This window comes from Eutrema salsugineum, unplaced genomic scaffold, assembly GCF_000478725.1.
Source record: "Eutrema salsugineum unplaced genomic scaffold, Eutsalg1_0 scaffold_7, whole genome shotgun sequence".
Taxonomy (NCBI): domain Eukaryota; kingdom Viridiplantae; phylum Streptophyta; class Magnoliopsida; order Brassicales; family Brassicaceae; genus Eutrema; species Eutrema salsugineum.
In genome coordinates this window covers 9,710,688-9,729,045 of record NW_006256486.1, presented here as the reverse complement: position 1 = coordinate 9,729,045, position 18,358 = coordinate 9,710,688, and the positions used below count along the sequence as shown (strand labels likewise).

The following is an 18,358-nucleotide window of genomic DNA, read 5'->3' as shown; positions in this document are numbered from 1 at the left end:
GACAGACGAACCCACCCCCTCTGCATCACCGCTCTGGTAGCAATACTGCAAGGGATCGAGAACCTGATCACCACAATTAAGCACACTCAAGAAGACTCTCTCGCTCACCCCCAAAAAGATCAGATGACAGGAGACCAGAGTCTGTCTACCCCAGAAGTAACCCCAAGGAAGACCAGCGCAGACACCTCTCCCATCAGAAGGATCCTCTACCTCGTCATGAGTTTCCTCGTAGCTGAAAATCCTCTTATTTCCATCGCTATAATCGGACTGATGCTAGCTATACCCCCCCCCCCAATAAAAGACTGGAATGATCGATATAACTCTTGGGATGATACCCGTTACCACGGAAGAGATGACTCAAGAAGAGAGCCAACCCCCCCCCCAGGAGAATCTCAAATCAGTACAGCCCCAAGGATCAGTGTCGAAATCACCCTCTTGCGACACTCATATTTCACGACGAAAGCTGCTGTCAAGACAAAATGAAGACAGTAATCTTTCATTCACTCTTCGTAGCTCTCCAGCTTCCAAACGCCATAAAATTTTTCACTCCCCAACAAGCGGACAATGGCGCTCAGCTCTGTAAAGAATTGACGATCCCCGAACTCACCAAGAGAGACCTCTCCCTTCTGCTTCTGATATTGTTCCAAATGCTGCATATTAAGACTAGGTCGAGAAAGATGACCTCCTGGGTTCTCCGGAACAGGTGGATGAATCAAATCTTCAGATCGATATTACCTCTCAATCTAGGAGTAAGTTCCAAAGACGCAACTCTTCCTCCGAGGATCCCTCTGAGGCAACAATTCTGGATCTTCCTCCTCTGAATGGAGAAAAGATTCCGGTGGCCTTCAGACTGGGTCCTCGCACTGTCCCTGTGAAGCAACGTCTCGAAATCCCCAAAAAGACAACTCCCAAGCGAAGGATAATAAAAGCCACAGCGAAGACTTCTGCAAAACTCTCATCGCGTTCTGCTTCCCAAAAACTAGCATCATGCAGCCGTAGCCAAAGTGGGAGGGTAAAATGCAGAACAACTTCGAAGAAAATCTCTCCAAGGAAGAGGCTCTGTGTTGATGCAAACAAACAATCTTCTTCGAAGAATTCACAGATTGTGTCGGTTTCTGCTACAATTTCTAATGTTGATGCTTCTAGTGGTGAACTTGTAGCTTCGATCTCTAAGGTCTTTGTGCCTTCTTCTTGTAAGGGCTTGATGGTTGCCCAAAAACCAACATCATCTCAATGATTACAACCTATTGGAACTATTAGGGGATTGGAAACTACTTGATAGTTCGACGTCTAAGGGCATTAAGATTACGTCTTTTACCAGACATTATGATTCTCGCTGAGACAAAAAGCCAAAATGATGTTGTCCTCAGTGTATTTCAGTGGATGGGTTACGATGACAGGTTTATGGTTCCTTCGATTGGACTTAGTGGGGATATAGCTCTCTTTTGGAAGAAAGATACAGATCTGGAGATTCTATCTTCTTCCCCGAACTTCATTGACACCAAAATTACGTTCAAGGCAAAAACATTCTTTTTTACCTTTGTTTATGGTCATCCGATAAGCCAAAGACGACAAGAGGTATGGAATCAAATATCGGAACTGGGAGCTAATAGAGATTCGGCTTGGCTTCTCTCAGGAGATTTCAGTGAAATTTTAGATAACTCAGAGAAGCGTGGAGGCCCTAGAAGACATGAAGGATCGTTCATTAATTTTCGAAGCTTCATATCCCAAAACGGATTAATTGTGAGACGTTAATTTCTCCGGTAATTGGTTGTCTTGGCGGGATAAGCGATACAACCACTTTGTTTGAGCAAGGTTAGATCGATCCGTCTCAAATGATGCGTGGACAGAAGCTTCCCCCTCCGGGAGATCAGAATATCTTTGCTTTGAAGGATCAGACCACCGTCATCTGGTCACTTTGACGACTCAGAGTAAAATGTTTAAGGGAATTTTTCTCTTTGATAATAGGCTACGTGAGAAAAAAGATATTATAGAGCTAATAGGACAGGTGTGGATTGACTCCGATCGAGATACGGTTTTCACGAAGATCTCCAATTGTAGACAAGAGATATAATGATGGGTGAAAGACCAAAACATGAACAGTGCAAAACTCATTTCTGATACCCATGTAGAACTGGAAATAGCTTTCAGCTAATTCACCTGACCCCAAAGTGATGTGTCATTGCACCGCCACTCTCGAACAGGCCTACAAATCCAAAAAACAATTCTGGAAACAGCAGAGCTGCATCTTATGGCTTCAAAGTGGAGATCGCAACACTGGATACTTCCATGCTATTACTAAAAACCGCAGAACCTGCAACAGATTCAAGGTATAAGAGGATGACGAGGGATCTGTTTCATGAAGAAAATGATTCCGCTCGTATCATTTCTGAATATTTTCAGAATATATTCTCCTCCCAAGATGACTCAGGATTTCATTTGTTTCAGGATGTCTTGGACCCCCAAATCGACAAGACTACAAACTCCCGTCTCACCCAGATTCCTGACTCTAAGGAGATTCATGCTGCTTTTAAATCCATTCATTCGAGCAACTCAAACATCTAATACGATTGATTCCTCTCAGCACCTCTAAGCCCGTGGATAGATTGGTCTGGTTACCAATGAAGAATGGAAAATACTCGGTACGGTCAGGATATGGTATCTCTTCTACTAAGTTCATTCTGGAGAGACAACGAGCATTTAACTGGCAAACGAACATCTGGAATCTCCCCACCACGCCCAAAATAAATTATTTCCTCTGGAAAGCAGTCATTGAAGCTATACCTGTAGGTGTATAACTCGTGCACGAGGGATTTAAATGGACTTTGGCTGTAAAATCTGTAGCGCACCAGAAACTGTCACCCATGTTCTCCAAGATTGCCAGTTTGCAAGAAATGTTTGGAACTTAGCTCCACTGCAGGAACAGAGTCAGCTTAATACAGTCATATCCTCGACTTTCTTGCTCGTTCTGCAGCCCTTGTGAGTCTCCCACCGCCGGTTTTATATGTCGCTTCTCTCCTGGCGAGGATTTGCTGGAATCTATGGACGGCTCCCAATCACAATCACTTCTCTGAACAAGAAGTTATACCAAAGGATCTTATGGACGCCAGAGCTTTTCATCGCCTCAGGCCCCTCTGTCTCGTTCCTTGAGATAACTTGTTTTTATTTCTTTCTAAGTTATTTAATTTAGAAAAAATTACACTATGATCACATTTTGACTTAGCATTCACACAATAACAATTAGCCAAGATTTTGATGGGTTACGAAATCGACTTCTTCTTTCTCTTCTCAAGAATCTATCTCTTCATTCAAATCTATCTCATTCCATCATAAAGCAAGAGGAGTTCTGCTTTTGGAAAACTCAAAGTGGTCTTCTAGCATTAGAAATTTTTTTGTCCGTCCTCTAGGCATCTGCAACGACAGTAATAAAAGAAGAGAGCGAAATTGCTGGATACAATTACTAAGACCATCTCCATCGGTGGTACCTATAGGGGTTCTTAGAGGAAAAGTGGTTTTAAAAATAAATGAAAAATGCATTAAAACTTAAGGACCAGTTGTTGGAATCCTTAAATAAGGATCCATTCTTTAGGAGTCTCTTAGACAGGTGTCGGTTTATAATTGGTTTAGGGAAGAAGCTTAAAATTTGGGCGAAAAACAGACATTTGTTTTGGGTTTGAGAAGAGAATGGGCTTGTAAAAATCAGACCCAAATTATTATTTCAAAATTATTAAGAACCCTTAAGGGGTATGAGGGATGAACAAGCAAAAAAAGAAGAGATTTTTAACTTTTAATTATTCACAAATTTTTTTTTTTTTTTCAACAGCCTAGATGTCTAGAACGGTTGGATTATCCAAACCGGATGTGTCGAAATTACATAAATGACATCTTGTGGGTGGGCTCGAGCGCTCTTTGCTAGAATATCCGCTTTCAAATTCTTCGCACATGGGATGTGTATTATAGTGAAGGGATTGAATTTGTCTTTCATCTTCACGATCTCCTCCAAATGTAAAGCAAATGCTGGCCATTCTTCGGGTGCAGACACCATCTTCACCAACTCCAAACAGTCCGTTGCAAAATTTACAGCCACCTTCTGCATTCCTATCATGCAGTGCATAGCCTATATAAGGGCTTCTACCTCCGTATGCAGAGGTGAAAGGCTCCATCTTACATTCTGTGCTCCCATTATCTTGTCCCTAACTCCGTCTTTGAAATAGTACCATCCTAATCCCGATTTAGAATCTATATCTTTCCATGAACCATCAATATAACACCACCAGCCATCATAATTCAACAATGATGAGTAGCTCATTGAGTTTCCATTATTTATGGATTTCTTCTGCTGTTTAGATATTTGGGCCTCTTCCCATAATGCTGCTTCTGTTTCTGCTATTCTCAAGGTAACTTGAGGGTCTGTATCAATATTTGAGTATACCTTTTCATTCCTTGCCTTCCAGATATACCATAAAATCCATGGGAATTGTGTATTTGTTGTCTCTTTTGGTAGCCTCCAGGTGATCAAAATTAGCATAAACCGATGTCATTGGAAATACGCCTAGGGGTGTTGGGATCTTTGATAAGGCCCATATTTGTAAAGCAGGGGGACATTCAAATAAAACATGGTTGATTGTTTCGTCCTCTGTTCCACAACGTGCACATTGTGTGTCGCAGTTTATTCCTCGGGTTATAAGTCGAGTTGGCACCGAAAGGCATCCCGATAAAGCTTGCCAAATAAAGTGTTTTATCTTTGGTGAAGTTTCCAATTTCCAAGTATATGATAGCAGTACCTTTATGTTTGGCCCATGTTGGTCTTCAATACGATCGTCTGATAGCCGAACCACCGTTTGGTATCCTGATTTTACCGTATATCTTCCAGATTTTGTGAAATGCCACCCCACTGTGTCTTGTCGATATGAATTACTTATGGGTATCCCACGAATGAGTTCCACATCTTTTGGATCTATAACTGCCTTTATAAGACCCAGATTCCATGAGTTCGTCACTGGGTCATGATTGACCATAAGATTTGGGTAGTAATTAAAGCCCTTACAAGTTGCTGATCTCGGGCGAGGAGCTGGTATCCATGGGTCATTCCATACTGAAATAGAACATCCGGAACCAACTCTTTTGATTAGCCCTTTATTAACCAGAGATCTAGCTGAGATTATACTTCGCCATCCATATGATGGTGAGTAAGAACGAACAGGGTCTAGCGGACTTGATTTCCTAAAATACCGTCCTTTAAAAACTCGTGCAAACAGTAAATTCGGTCTATCTATCAATCTCCATAACTGTTTTGCCAATAATGCCGTATTCACAAAATTATTATTAAAAAAATTTTAGTATCCCTTAAAGAGTATGAGGGATGGAGATGCTCTAACTATAAAACTACCTTCCTCTCAAATTTTTCATACAATTATAGTGAAATTTATAGGAGTGTGTATAACGATATCTTTACCTTTCACATTTAATGAAAAAGTACAAAAATTGTATGTGTTTTTGGTTGTTTAGATCCAAAGATTACCAAAAAAAAAAAAAAACATGTTTAGTTGTAAAGTCAGTTAATTTTCATTTTCTTTAACACGACAGAATACCCAGCCGATCCAGTCTCCCACATAGAGCTACGCAACAAAATACAAAAATTAAACTTTAAAAGTCTTTAAAAATTATGTTGCAATAACACCCCCTTAAGCTGGAGAGATAAATCATCAATAACACAACTGAAAAAAAAAAAGGCTCAGAGATAAAGAAGAACCCAACAACAAATATAAAAGAATGACTGTACAAGACAAGCATAGGTCTCAGTTTGTGTTGAAAAATATTTTAAATCAAAGTTGTAAATACGTTTATTTTTCTTGTAAACATAATTTAACATTAGATTAAATAAAATAAAAATGACTCAGAGATAAAGAATAACCCAACAACAAATATAAAAGAATGACTCAGAGATAGAGAAGAACACCACAACAACAACAAAAACGGAACTTATACAAATCTTAATCCTCTCTTCTCTCTTTCTCTTGATCTCCGTCAGATTCTTGCTCACAAGATCCAAACGGAAGCTGAACCTTCCTCCGTCTCGGGCGATATCTTTGCCGTTTATCGGCCACCTTCACCTACTCAAGCCACCAATCCACCGAACATTCCTTTCACTCTCAAAATCCATCGGAAATGCTCCGATCTTTCACCTCCACCTAGGAAACTGCCTCGTTTATGTCATCTCCTCACGTCACATCGCCGAAGAATGTTTCACTGAGAACGACGTCGTTCTTGCGGACCGTCCCAAGTTCATCGTGGGCATGCACGTCGGCTACGATGCCACCCATTTACTCTCAACATCTTACGGCGACCACTGGAGGAATCTCCGCCACATCGCCGCCATAGAGATATTCTCGACTCAGAGACGTAATTCGTTTTTGTTTATCCGTAAGGACGAGATCCGACGGCTCATCTCACGGCTTTCCCGAGACTCTTTACACGTACGACCTCTTTTTATCTTTTAAATATTGATTACTTATTTTATCCTTTATTTGAAGCTGGTAAAGTCTTTTTCCATAGAGATAAATAATCATACGTTATTACAGTTGTAATGTGACTTTGAATCTGGATGCTACAAACCTATATACTCATGTGGATTTCTTATTGATTATTGTATTAATAAAATTGATTTTAAAAACCCACAAAGAAACCTATGTTTTTTGTATGTACATTGGAGAAACCCACAAACAAAAACTGTTTTTTGATTCTTTTATTTTCTTCAAACAAATGTATGTCAAAATTAAAATTACATGAGGAATCGAATTCAAGAACGAGTATTTCTTTGTCAGAACCATGGTTACATTGCTGGAAACTTGCAGATTACAAACAAACCAAGTATAAGAAAAAAAAGGGAACTTGGTTGGTTTTACTAGACATTGCTCTCTTTGACAGCAAGAGGTTCATGCCAGCAGTTTTTCTTGCTTCGGCGTTGAAAGGCGATTTCAACGGTCCTCTGAAATGTTCCCTTACTACAGAATGAAACTTGTTGATAATCACTTCATTGCTATCATCCGATTCTTTGCTGTTGTTGGTGAATTTCGGATGCTTGGAACGTGCACATAGATACTTGAACCATTTCACTCCAGCTGCACAGTGAGTGATTTCTTCAGGGTACACAACTCTCTCCTAAACCGGGATATCATTGTGGGCAGTACATCAAGCCCCCTACCCACAAGCAGTATAAAGTAACACCTTTGATAATCAATGAGAGGAGGACCCGAAAAGATACTTTCTTTAGATAGAACAGAGAAAATCAAAGATGGTGAAATGCTTATGAGCTTTGCAAAGATTGATCTTTTGCTAGGCTTTTGATGTTGTCATAGAAATATAGAGAGGCACTACATCATTCCGTGTTACAAATCTGAATGGCTCTTGGCTTAAGTAAAATGTCTCTCACCTCGTGAACGCAATGCTCTATAGCCCAACGAGCCAAAAGATCCTGCGAGGTAGCGGTTGCAGAGTCCCAAAGACCGTCATGGGCAGGCAATGCACCGTAATGAGAACCGATTTCCTCAAGGCGAGCTGCAAGCAATGTGAAATGACGGCCTTCGTCCTGAGCTACGAGAACAAAATCCGTGAAGAACTCTCTCAGCATCTTCTCTAGCTTGCCAAAACGAGCAATTATATCCTGCATTAACATAATCATCAAAATCTGCAATGTTTCACTTCAAACATCTAAGACAAATGACAATTCCGTTTGTCATATTCCACTACACAAAGCAGCTTCAAAGTCTCAGAGTCTATTTCAGTTGAAGAAGGAACCGACGAGTTACTCAAGCTCATAGCTGATTTAGAGCATGTAAAGGTCACAATACCAGACGAAGACCAAGCCATCATCTTGCTCATGTTCTTACCGAGCGCATTTGATCATCTCAAAGATACCTTAAAGTACAGCAAAGACACGCTTTCGCTTGATGATGTCATAGGCACCATACACTCGAAACAACAGAATTTTGGACAGAGTGTTAAGAAGAACAAGAATGTTGCAGAAGCCTTGTACGTGAAGGAGACACGAGGAAGAACTGAGAAAAGGTCCAAACCTGAAGAAGGAAACAAGCAGAAAAGCAGGTCCAAGTCAAGGGAAAAAGGGAAGAAAGAGTGTTGGATCTGCGGTAAAGATGGACACTTCAAGAAACAGTGTTCGATCTGGAAAGAGAGAAACAGAAAAGATTCCTCATTTCATGGTGGAGAATCATCAAATGTCATGGACCAGCCAAACGATGTGGCGGCTCTCATGGTTTCAGAGGCTTTTTTCTCTTTCTCCGGGAATTTCTCAGAAGTTTGGGTTATGGACACCGGTTGCTCCTTTCACATGACGCCAATAAGAGATTGGTTCACTAAACTTGATGAGTCAAACTGTGGGAAAGTAAGAATGGAAAATGACACCTACTTAGAGGTTAAAGGTGTTGGCAACATAAGGATCAAGAATGAAGACGGCTCAACGGTTCTTCTCACGAATGTAAGATACGTTCCATCTATGTCAAAGAACTTGATCTCTCTGGGAACTTTAGAGGATCAAGGATGTTGGTTCCAGTCAAAAGATGGTACCCTGAGAGTAACAAAGGGATGTCTAACTCTTCTCAAAGGCAAAAAGACCAATACTTTGTATGTCTTATGCGGAACAGTTATAGCAGGGGAAGTAAACATCTCTGAAGAGCAGAAAGATGAAACCAAGCTATGGCACAGACGTCTCGGACACATGAGTCAGAAGGGTCTGCAGGCATTACTCAGAAAGGGCTACCTCGACAAAAATAAGGTCTCTGACATGGAGTTCTGTGAAGACTGTGTCTACGGGAAGGCACATAGAGTGAGCTTTGGAGCTTCAAAGCTCAACACCAAAAGCAAGTTAGACTACATACATTCAGACCTTTGGGGATCACCAAACGTTCCCTTATCACTCGGTAAATGTCAGTACTTTATCTCTTTCATAGACGACTTCTCAAGAAAAACATGGATATATTTTCTAAAGAAAAAGGATGAGGCCTTTGGAAAATTTGTTGAGTGGAAAAGAATGGTTGAGAATCAGGAAGGGAAGAAGATAAAGACTCTTAGAACCGACAATGGTCTTGAATGCTGCAACAAGGAGTTCGAAGACTTTTGCAAGGAAGAAGGGGTTGTGAGACACAAGACTTGCGCTTACACTCCTCAGCAGAATGGAGTTGCAGAGAGGATGAATCGGACCATAATGGAGAAAGTCAGAAGTATCTTAAGCGAGTCCGGTCTTCCTAAGAGCTTTTGGCTTAAGCTGCAAGCACTGCAGTTTATCAGACAAACCATTCACCATCTTCGGCGTTAGGATTTGAGATTCCAGAAGAGATGTGGATGGGATCAAGACCCAAGTATGAAGACATGAGAATGTTTGGATCAGTCTCATACATTCACTGAGACCAAGGCAAGTTAAACCCGAGAGCAAAGAAGGCTATCTTTATTGGATATCCTCCAGGGGTGAAGGGTTACAAGTTTTGGGTCCTTGAAGACAAAAAATGCATGATAAGCCGAGATGTTGTATTTCATGAAGAACAGATGTATAAACATCTAAAAGAAAGTCCAGAAGAGAGTTCAGGAGAAGAAGACATGGCAATATTCGACTTATCAAGCAACGATGATAGGCTAGATCATTATGATCTAGGTGGAAGCAAAACAGGCGAGCAACACCAACCACAAAGGAGTCCAGGGATTCAAAGCAAAGATCATGAAGCCAAAAATGACAGCTCTGAATCAGAAGAAGAAGAAACTTATTTTAATCCTTTGGAGAACTATCTACTTGCAAGAGATAGACCTCGGAGAACCATCAGACCTCCTCCAAAGTATGATGACTCGAACATTATGATGACTCGAACATTGTTGGTTTTGCTCTAACGGTTACAGAAGATGGTGGACACCCGGAACCAAGCTGCTATCAAGAGGCTAAAAAGGATCGAGATTGGGCAAAGTGGGATTCTGCAATGAACGAGGAAATGCTGTCCCAGGTCAAGAACAAAACCGTTGAGCTGGTAAAGAGACCAAAAGACAAGAGAGTGATCGGCTGTAAATGGGTCTACAAAAGAAAACCAGGGATTGAAGGCATTGAATAGCCAAGGTTTAAAGCTAGATTGGTCGCAAAAGGGTATTCATAGAGGGAAGGCATTGACTATCAGGAAATATTTTCTCCTGTGGTCAAACATGTGTCAATCAGGTTGATTCTATCATATGTGGTTGAACACGACATGGAACTGGAGCAGATGGACATCAAGACAGCCTTCCTTCACGGAGACTTAGAAGAACACATCCTCATGGAACAACCGGAGGGATTCAAGACAGAGAAGGGGTCTGATGTGGTGTGTCTCTTAAAGAAGTCTTTATATGGTTTAAAGCAATCTCCCAGGCAGTGGAATCAAAAGTTTGATTCATCTATGCTCAACGCAGGGTACTTGAGAAGCAAATACGACTACTGCATCTACTATCAGAAGCTTGAAGACGGATCATACATCTATTTATTGCTGTATGTAGATGATATCCTTATTGCTTGCAAGAAGAAGGAGAAGATAAACTCTTTAAAGGAGATTCTGAAGTCTGAATTTGAGATGAAGGACATGGGAGAAGCAAAAAGAATTTTGGGTATGGAAATCAGAAGAGATAGACAGAAAGGGGTTCTCGAGTTGTCTCAGGAACAATATCTTGACAAGGTTCTGAAATCGTTCAACATGGATCAAGCAAAAGGGGTTACCACACCATTAGGAGTACATTTCAAGCTCAAGGCTGCAACGAATGAGGAACTAGAGGATCAAGCTGAACAGATGAGAAATGTTCCGTATGCAAGTGCTGTGGGCTCTATTATGTACTCAATGATTGGTACGCGAGCAGACTTGGCATATCCTGTTGGTGTGATTAGCAGATACATGGGAAAGCCGACTAGAGATCATTGGTTGGCCGTCAAGTGGGTTCTCAGGTATATCAAGAAGTCAAAAGGCAAGAGGCTGTGTTTCAGAAAACAAAACAAATTTGAAATCAAGGGATTTTGTGACTCAGATTACGCTGCAGACAGGAATAAACGAAGATCAATCACCGGGTATGCATTTACTGCAGGTGGAACTGTCATTTGCTGGAAATCCGGTTTGCAGAAAGTTGTTGCATTGTCCACCACCGAATCTGAATACATGGCGCTTACAGAGGCTGTAAAAGAGGGTATATGGCTGAGCGGTTTGAGTGCAGAGTTGGGAATGAGACAGAAAACAATGGAGGTTCATTGTGACTCTCAAAGCGCCATCTCTCTGGCCAAGAACTCAGTACATCATGAGAGGACCAAGCATATAGGCGTAAGACTGCATTTCATAAGAGATATGATTGCAGAAGGGAAGATCAAAGTGGTGAAGATTGGTACAGCCCACAATCCAGCTGACATTCTTACCAAGACGGTTCCAGTGAGCAAATTTGAAGAAGCATCAAGTTTGCCCGGCTTTGTCTCAAGATGAGAGGCATCAAGATCCGGAAAGGGGAAGTCCAAGAACTAGAATCAGGAGGTTGAAGATTACTAAGGCAAGGTGGAGTTTGTTGGTTTGCCTTCGAATCTCCAAAGGGTTTAAGCCGGTTTAGTGAAATCAGTTATACCGCGGTAAAAGAGGATTGGTTAGTTTTTCGCAAGAGGTGAAACCAAAGGCAAAGACTCTAGATGACGCAGAAGGTTTCTTTAAAAGCAGAGACATGCTTTTGAACAACCAAGATCAAGTCGTTAGAGACAGAGTATAGCAAAAGAAGAAAGGCGGGAAGACTTGGCGACAAAGGGGAGCTTAATCAGCTGACTTGCAGGTTTGCAGGCGGCTAAGGCGTTTCCCCATTCACGTGATTGTCTCAGACTCTTTGGACCGACTCGGAAAAGCATCGAGCAAGAGTCTTATCCTCAAGAGTGTATAAAACATCCCTTTATCAGTCTGAGACAAATTGTAGAGAGAACTAAGAACGTGAGAGAGAGCCAAAGTCTAGGTCTTTGTAAGCTAAACACATTGATTCTAGTGGATTTCCGGAAACCTTTTCCGGCGAGACGTAGTGTCCCTAGTTTAAGGGCGTGAACTCGTAAATCGGTTGTGTGCTCCTCTTATTCTGTTTTCTTTTGTCTGCTCCCTTTTCTCTCAAGAAAAAACCATCTCAAACAAGCTTCTAAGTATCATCAACTTACCCAAATCCTAACACTCGCTAATTACGAGAAGCAAATCAAGAATCTGGGGACTCGTTTTGATGCGCTTTTACAAAGAATTGTCGATGAGAAACGTGCAGAGAAAGAAAAATGTCAAACTATGATCGATCACTTTCTTACTCTCCAAGAAACCCAACCCGCAAACTATACGGATGTCATACTCAAAAGACTCGTACTCGTAAGTATTCCATTCATCAATAAGCAAAATATATACATAAAAGATTATTAACAACCAATATGTGCAAACTCTGGTAATTGGAGGGACATATACCTCAGCAGTTTTTGGAATAGATATTGGTTTTTGTTTTTCAAATAACCATTTCATTAGCCATTCAAGTTTTTAAAAAAATGGATTTCCTAAATTTTAAAAAACCTAGTTTTTCGGAAATTTTTATATTTTCTAAACAAAAATAAAACCAGCATCTATGGGTTTTTCTAAAAAGTTTATTTTTAAATACTGCTAAATTTCTTATCAAAAATTAAGAAAAAAAAAAGCAAAACAAAACCTCATTTCTACAATAACCTCATTTTACCTATGTGCATTTTTACCTATCATTATTTACTGTAGAAAAAACCTATAATTTTTATTATTAATTAAAAAAATTCTCAATTAATTTCTAAGAAAATATATATGATTTAAAACTTCAATTTTATTTATTTAATTTTTATAATTTTTAAACACATAAAAGTAAACTAAAACATAAAAAGCATAGAAACGTTTTTTTAAAAACAATTATTGATAGGAACAAGAGAAACTAAACAAACTATACCATTCAAAGTTTTAGAAAAAAAAATTTACAGTAAAATTAAAAACCAAAATTTTAAAAATCAAAATCCAAAAATCAAAAACAAAAACTAATAACCAGAAACCAAAAACTAAAAGGGAGAGTTTCAGATTTAACCTGAATTTTAAAGTCAAACACCAAACTAACATCTTTTTTTTCTCTCTCCAACTTTTGCCATTTTGTCACAATTCTATCCTTCTCACTTAAGATATTAACGAAAATGCCATTATAAACCCATTATTTCGACTTTTTTAAATATTGGCTAAAGTCTCCTTTAACCTCCTAAAGCCTTTTTTATTACAATAATGCCATCTTCTTCAATACCTTCAACCACCATGAACAACCCCAAAAATAGAATAAATGCTTCTCAACCAATTTTAAAGCTGTAATAAGTTAATATGAGAGCTCATACATTCATAACCTTCTATATTCTTTCATAATTTCTTCTCTAAAATTTCTGGGCTGAGTTACAATGTCACAGGTTATGCATTTTTGGGGATTTCAACTTAATCAAGATCTGGGTTATTTTTTTTTTTGGGTCAAATTCAGAGTTGTGGGTGCATGAGAGACCTAAAAACAAACTCAAAACCGATATAGGTAATGAAACACTTCAATTCTGGTAATATCTATATCTGTATCGCAAAAGTAGACTTCATTTTGAAGTCAACTAGTCAACATAAGGTTATTTTTGCAATTGACTTCTTAAAAGTAGACTTCATTAAACTGCACGAGAAGTCTACTCGATATCCTTTGAAAACAAAAAAAAGCCTAGTAAACTTCGTTTGAAGGCATAAGAAGTCTACGAAAGAAAAGAGGTTATTTTTGTAGTTGACCATAATTTGACTTTTTAATATAGACTTTCTTATGAAGTCTATTGTTTACGTCTGCATAAGAAGTCTACGTTTAAGTTACTTTTGTAGTTTGACCAAAAACGTATAGGTCGTTTTAGTGTTTGACTACAGTTTTTTAAAAAATAAAAAATTCAAAAATTTTCGAAAAACTTCAGTAGACTTCCCAAAGAAGTCTAAAACCTGTAGACTTCTTTGGGAAGTCTACTTATATTTTTTGGTCAAACTTAGAAGGAATCTATTTTTGAGTAGACTTCGCAGTGAAGTCTACTCAAAAAATTCAATTGCAAAAATAACCTATTTTTTCCCATAGACTTCTGTTGAAAAATGATGAGGACATGGCCCCTAAAGACACTTTTCCCACCATGAAGAACCCTCCAAGGACAAGATCAGGACTTAGAAAGCTTAGAGAAGAGTTCAACAATGCCATGGACACCCTGATCAACCAAAGCAGCTTAGAAGACATCACCAAAGGCATTGCTCAACTCGGCCTCGAACAACCGCTTCTCAACCAAGTAGCAATGAGTTTAACGAAGGACAAGATGCTATTCATACAAGACAAGGACCAGAGCGAGGAAGAACTAAAGCTTGAGGATCAAGATCATGGAGATACAAGCATCAAGTCTACACCAACTGAGGAATGGCCACTAATAAAGACTCAAGGGGCTCGCATGATCTTCTCCATTGAAGCTACAAACGACTAAGTGTCAAAACGACACCAAGGTGAGTGTTTGGTTTAATTATAATTTTAAACTAACGAGTTTCCCTCTCTTTATTTTGCAGAATTTGTCTTAAGGTCCTTATTAGTTATATTTCCTTTAATTTAGTCGAGAACTTTAGTAATGTTTCCATTTCGCTTTATTTACTTTCCCAAGAGTCTGTCGCAAGTTTTCTTTCCTTTTCTTGAGTCTCTGTCGACCCTAGAAGGTCAAGGCCGAAGGACTGTTTATAAAGTCTCACATGCGGCATTGTAAGACACAACTTTTTACCCTAAATCAATAAAGAGCGTATTTTCTTAGAGCAGCCGCCTCTCTCTCCGAGTTCTTGAACATTTGCGTGGTTTCCCCTTGTGTTCTTGAGTTCACCGACTTATCACAGCCTCTCCATCAGCTGTGTGGCGTCACATCGATCCCTTGGTCCTTTGTTCTTCGTTCATTCGCTAATCTAAGTAAAGAGAGCCTCTCGGCCAGTTACTTAGGTTCCATCCCTCCGTACTTAATCATATTTTCGTCTAAGTGAAGAGAGCCTCTCGGCCAATCACTCGGATCCACTCCCACCACCCCGATCTTATATCAAAAAGTAGACTTCAAAAGTAGACTGTCAGAGAAGTCTACTCTTACATGAAGTCTACAATAGAAGTCTACTTTGTTAGTCAATGCATCGGTCAAATGCTAAAGTAACATTTTTGGCCGGAAGTCTACTTCTGAAGTCTACTGAAGGAAAAATCAACAGATTGGTCAATTGCAAAAATAACCTGTATTTATAAATAAAAAAATTCGATTCCACAATAAATATCGATTTAAATCAAATGAAAGCCATTGAGTAATTCAATCAATTGCTAACATGCATGTCAAAACCTAAAAATTATAAAAAAAGCGTTATAAATATTTAAGATATGCATTTTTAAAATAAATACAAAAAGTAGACTTCCTACTTAGACTTCCTTAGTAGACTTCAGGAGAAGTCTACTGAAGTCTACTTTGATAAGCTAAGTAGCTTAAAAATCAAAACTTCTGATTCAACAATAAATATCAAATGAAATGAAATAAAATTCACTGGGTAGTTCAATCACTTACTAAAAAGCATTTCTAATCCAAAAAATAAAAAAATACTTTATAAATTTGCCTAAAATGTGTTTTAAAAAAAACTGCAATAAGTAGACTTGTACAGCAGACTTCAAACGTAGACTGGAGGAGAAGTCTACTTTTTCATAGTGCAGTCTACTAAAGAAGTCTACTAAAGCTAATTAGATTGTAAAAGTAGACTTCTCCAGCAGTCTACGGATGAAGTCTGCACGAGAAGTCTTCGCATTTGTTACTTATGTGGTTGTCATAATATGGTTTGTAATTACATTTGCTAATATGATTTTTTTGTGTTTTCTAATAGAGAATATTTCAATTGAGAATAGGATGGACGAAAACTTGTATTTTGTGCAGTGTTTTTACATTCTTCTTCAGTCTTGTTTTTATCCTATTCTCAAGCTCACTCTTGTGTTTATCTTTCTGTCTCTGACCTGAGTTATGTTTTGAATGTGTCTGACCTTTTCACTTGTGTTTGAATTGTTACTAATTGTTTTGTCTCGGTTTGAATTGTGACTGACAATCATTTTGTTTTGATTCAAAGATTCTGCTTAATGACTATAACAAGAAAAATGAAACATTCTGTATAAAATAGTATCACCATTACATTTAAACTATATACAAATCAAGTTCATGACCATTACAACTGATGACCACAAAACTAGGATGACCATTACACTTTTGACCATTACAAATGATTCAAAACTATATTTTCTTCATACACTGGTCATGACTAACATCAGGTCCAGGCTTGAAGCTTCCTTCGGTACAAAGGTTTCCTCTTTTTTTTTGCTCTGGTTCGGTTTGGCTTCGTTCTTGTTTAGTTTCTTGCTCTGGTTCGGTTTCAGATGGGTTTGGCTTCAGCTTCATCCTGCATCGATCAACATGTTCACTTCATCAATGAAGATAATTATGTCATCAATAAAACCCACCGACAATGATTTATTTGAGAATTAATCATGATTGCCACTATACTAACCCCTACTTATCTAAACAACATTTTTTTCTTCCGTTTTTTAGCAATTATGTAAAGTAACACCGCACTAATTCAATTATTTAAAGTAGGTAGCATTATTCCAAAACCCAACGACAAGAGAATCATTTTAGCACATCACATCACAGGAAACAAAACCAAACATCTGAAGCAAGATCACACAAAACTAAACCAAGCATCTGATAACTGCAACCAAAGATATCCAGTCTTTTTCTAGAAAAACTTCTTTCCATCTGCAAAAAGAAAACCCACACAACAAAAGAAAATAGTGAATAAACCCAGAATCGTCAAATCCCAGCAAAAGAAAAACCAAAATACAAAGAGCAAAGAATATGCATCAGAGAATAGAGAAAAAAGAAGAATACTTTTTAGAAGAGAGAATCGGTAACTACAAAGATACTAATAATTAAGCTTCAGATTCTAAACATGCAAGCAACGAAAGAAGAAGACTTTTTAGACCAGAGCAGAATGCAAAAAGAGAAAAACAGAAGGAGAAAGAATCATTGTCGCCGGGTTTCTCTCCTGAAACAGCAGAGGAGAAGACTCTCGTTGGGCTCGTTCACAAGCAGATCTGGTCCATGGAAACCGACATAGATCCCAGCAGAAAGCCATCCTTGCTTCTCGAAAACAGCTAATTGCGGATCTTCTAGGGTTTCTTATTCTTTTACGGCAGCATGGAGTGGTGGAGAATTCTAACTCGTCGGAGTGTGACCAGATCTACAAAGAAAAACACGACCAGAGAGCAGATCTAAAAAGAAAATCAGAACTTCAGAGAGTTCAACGCCGTTTAGGAGTGAGGCGAGAGTTTTTTTTTTCACTTAAAATTAGGGTTACATCTTATATATATGAATAATATTTTTGGTTTAATTTTGGTTTAATTTTTGGTTAAGGAAAATTATTCTCGGTTTAATTCCCGATAAAATTAATTTATTCGGTTTAGCAGACTTCCATATTGAAGTTTACTTAGTGTAAACCCTAAGTCAAATATTTTGTTCTTCTTAATTTGAAACCATAAATTTAAACTTATGAATATGAAAAAAATAATTTATATACATTAGGATTACTAATATCTAATTTATGATTGCAAATTTGAAACTATTATTATTTTTTATTATTTTTTAAATTAAATTATATAATTTAATTACATAGTAAACTTCATAAGTTGTGTTAGAAGTCTACTAGTTGACTTCTATTACTTTAAAATAGACTTTGTCAGGGTTTAAACCGTAATTAGGACATCCGTTTTTTTATTTGGTCATACATGAATATATTGTTTTTTTACTACCCCTTTAGAGCATGTGCAACGGCGTCTCTTTAGAGGATTTCTGTAATTTTTAATAATTTTAATTAAATCAAAAATGAAGAAATTGGTGAGAGACGTCTCCTAATTAGGAGGTGCAAGAGACGTTTCTTAGTTACATGGGGCGATGTGTGAATGGGCAAAAAAAAATTGGAAAAGAAAACTTTTTTATGCTTTTGTACTTTTCTCCCCTTCCTCTTCGTATTCTCGGTCTCACCATTGGAACTACTTAAAAAGAGAGTTTGTTAAATTGATCTCTAAACCTATTTTAATAATAAAAAAAAGATTAAAAGACTCATGAAAGTCTCTCCCATTACACATACTCTTAGGTTATTTTTGCTAAACATTATATCAATGGTTTACTTTTGTATTCAACATCAAGTTTTATGTTATTTTTAACAAAAACTCTAAACTAAAAATCATTCAA

General features: G+C 38.3%; 1 pseudogene; it reads right to left on the bottom strand.

Moving 5' to 3' along the window:
• Positions 1 to 6,904: 6,904 nt before the first annotated feature.
• LOC18010806 lies at positions 6,905 to 7,881 on the bottom strand (annotated as a pseudogene).
• Positions 7,882 to 18,358: the final 10,477 nt, after the last annotated feature.